Below are 4,258 nucleotides of genomic sequence, written 5' to 3' on the forward strand. Positions count from 1 at the left end.
CCCGTTGATTACTTGTTAAAAAAGAGTATTTTTGGAGTGTGGAACAACATAGCAGGGGCAAAATCGTAAATCGAAAATAGAGGCATTCCTTTTAACGTTATCTTGAAAAAAATTGTTGGTTCAGGTACAAACACTCTATTTTGGAAGGACGATTGGATATCAAGGGGTAAATTAATGGACCGGTTTCCTGGTTTGTACTCCATCGAATGTAGAAAATCTTGTAAAGTGGCGGACATAATAAACACTCATGGTTTTGAATGGAACTGGTCGTGTGATGTTTCTAACGTGGGTCTATCACAAGAATTAGACCAACTCAGAGCTATTGTTGGGCTCTTTGTTCCAGGTGCACTGTGTGATAGTTGGATGTGTGAGCTTGATTCCACTGGGATTTTCTCTACCAAATCTTTCAGGGCCAATTTGATTTGACCTATCCCCGACCTCTCGTTAAATTGAATCGAATAGCTGAAGTAGGCTCCACTGAAGGTCCTCACATTTGTATGGAGAGCGAAAATGTGAAGGATTCCCTCCTCTGTTGCTCTTCACAAGCGAGGTATCAACACAGGATCACTTATTTGTGTCCAGTGTAGTAGGGATGTTGAATGTGCAAATCACATCCTCTCTGATTGTAGCTATGTTACAACTTGTGAATGGATATTTAGGTGGTGTGGACTACAAAATGTGGTTGAGGATATCAAATGTGTTCGGGATCTACTTGACTTTGCTTCTTCTTGGGGGAGTTGTCCTAAGAAGAGAAACTTGTTGACTCTAATTTTCTATGGTATGCTTTGGTTAGTATGGAAATCAAGAAATGACAAATGATTTAACCACAAGTCCACATCTCCTACACTGGTGGCGGATAATATAAAATCTTTAGTTTTTTGTGTGGCTGAAGCATAGGGGGAGGAAAAAAGAGCTAAAATGGGTGGACTGGAGTGTTAATCCATTCTTAGGTTTATAAGTTCTCTTGTATCTCTTTCAATTCCTACTTTGTACTCTTTTGCCCGCTAGCTTCTTGCTAGTCGGGGGCCTTTGATCTAATTTGCCATTTCCAAAAAAAAATAAAAAAAACTTTGGGAGTTATTTTTATTCTTTGAAAGTTTTTTTTTCGAGAAATTCATATTTAAACATGACATAAAACAAATTAATGCCCATTAAGTTGTTAACATATTCATTTATTACGAAATATGGTTTAGTTGATTAGTTTTTGAACTTATAATATTCACTAATTTCTATAACGTATTTTGAAAATCAACATGTAGTTATTTATCTTATTAATTAGTTAGCAAATAATAAATTGTATTATCAAATACGAGACCTAGTTATCTAACACAATCTATATATATATATATATATATATATATATATATATATATATATATACTAGTTATAAACTTATAATATAGCTATAATATGATAACATGATTTAATCGTATGAGTAAATACATATAATCAATATATAAATAAATACATGACAACGACTTCATCATGTTCTTCTCTTGGTGTCCCTCAATATGTTCTTTATTGTTTAAGCCTCTAATTCTTTCTTACTTCTTTTTAGTTGTAATTAAGTGAAATTTACTCTTAATTTTCCTAATTAGTATTTAACGTTTGTTTTGCAGATTATCTTAATCAATGGTCAATTTCCTGGCCATAAAGCTTGATGTTGTGACAAATGACAATATTATCCTCAATCTCATCAATAATCTAAACTAGGCTTTCCTCTTGACATGATCGGTTCTTTTTTTTTTTTCATTTCACATCTGGGAAAGGCATTTAACATGATTTTATGAAGGTAAAAAAGGAATAATCACAAAAATATAATATGTATGATGTAATGCTTAACAAATTGATCAATTATACAATTATGAAATTATGAAATTACTTTTTATATACAAAAGGTTGCATAAAACTTCAATTTTTTTTACAAATAATTTCACAAATCTTAAACAATTTTGCACATTTATTGTACAATATAATCAATTTTGCAATATTATCATGAAATATAAATTATTCTATGGTGGATATTATTCATAAAGAAATGTTGTAATTACAAGATCAACTATTTAATCGAAACATGAAAGTAAATAAAAATTTTAATACACGAGATCAAATATTTAATCAAAAACATGAAAATAAATATTATTCACATAAATAATATGTGAATATATGTATCTAATCACGTGTGATTATATGTATCTATTCACATATGATTTACAAGAGCGCGATTCATTTTTGCGTTCTCGTGTATCTAATCACATATGATTTGTATGGACAAAAATGAATTTTGTCCATATAAATTATATGTGATTAGATACATATAATCACATGTGATCGTATACACAGAAACAACTATTGAATAAAAACCATGAAAAAAAAAACTTTTCCGCACAAATCATATGGGACTAACTACATATAATCCCATGTGATTAAATACACGAGACCAACTATTAACTCATATGTGATTAGATACATATAATCACATGTGATTTTATATACGTGGAAAACTATTGAATAAAAACACAAAATCATATGTGATTAGATATATATAATCATATGTGATTATATACATATAATAACATGTGATTATATGTATATAATATGATTTATGTGGACAAGCTTCATGTTCACATTTTCCATTCAATAGTCGTTCTCGTGTATTTAATCTCATTTGATTATCTGTATCTAATCACACATGATTTATATGGACAATATTCGTTTTCACTTTTTAGATTCAATAATTGTTCTCGTGTATTTAGTCACATATGATTATATGTACTTAAATCAAATATGATTTATGTGAACAAGATTCGTTTTTGCATTCTCAATTTAATAGTTGTTCATTGTCCATATTATTCATGTGTGCTTAAATACATATAATCATAATAATTATTCATGTGTGCTTGAATACATATAATCATAATAATTATTCTAAATAAGGATACGATTCATTTTCACATTCTTATGTATTTAATCACATATGATTTGAATGGACACAAATGATTTTTCTCTATATAAATCGTATGTGATTAGATACATATAATCACATGTGATTATATACATGAAAACAACTTTAAAATCAAAAACGTGAAAAGAACTTTTCCACAAACTCATATGGGACTAACTAAATATAATTACATGTGATTAAATACACAAAACCAACTATTGAGTCATATATGATTAGATATATAATCACATGTGATTATATATATATATATATATATATATATATATATATATATATATATATATGTATTTGTGTGTGTGTGTATATATATATATATATATATATATATATATATATATATATATAATCATATATGATTTATGTGGACAAAATTCATTTTCATGTTATTGATTCAATAGTTGTTCTTTAGCAACTTAATCATATGTGATTAAATATATTTGATTACATGTGATTATATGTATCTAAACACATATGATTTATATGAAAAAAATCAAATCGTGTCTATATAAATCATATATGATCAGATACATATAACCACATGTGATTATACACACGAGAACAAATATTAAATTAAGAACACGAAAACAAATATTTTCCATATAAATCATATGTGATTAAATACGTATAATCACTTGTGATTAAATACATACGAAGAACTATTGAACTAAAACGAGAAAATGAATATTATTGTAACATCCCAAAAATACAACCAAAAAATTTCATTTTCCTAGTTACTAAATTCATATCCCAAAATATCATCAATTTCAAAAGCAATGTGAACATACGATGATCATATTATTTTAACAAAACAAAACATAGAAAAGTAATATCAGAGCATAAGTCCCAAAATCTCTACTGCGGAAAATCATAGTGTGATGCGATGCAATCATGTCGTCCCTTTCCCCTTCGAGCTGGAAGTACCTAAAACAGAAACTGAAACTGTAAGAAAAAAGCTTAGTGAGTTCCCCCACCATACCACACACACAATAAACATACTACCATGCATATCCGGGTGTTGGCCTACCCCTTTGGTCTATTTTAACCATATACTGTTGAGCATATCTGGGTACTCGACCTGCCCCTTCGGTCTATTTCAACCGGATAATGTCGAGCATATATGGATGCTCGACCTACCCCTTCGGTCTATTCTAACCCGATACCATGACTATTTCACCCCTACTACTATCACATAATTCACAGAATCATCAAACATTACATGCACAACCGATAATTATCACAAAGACAATAATCATGCCATATCATAACTAGTGGACCGACCTTGGTGCCTTCGAC

Source organism: Lactuca sativa, chromosome 7, assembly GCF_002870075.4.
Source record: "Lactuca sativa cultivar Salinas chromosome 7, Lsat_Salinas_v11, whole genome shotgun sequence".
Taxonomy (NCBI): domain Eukaryota; kingdom Viridiplantae; phylum Streptophyta; class Magnoliopsida; order Asterales; family Asteraceae; genus Lactuca; species Lactuca sativa.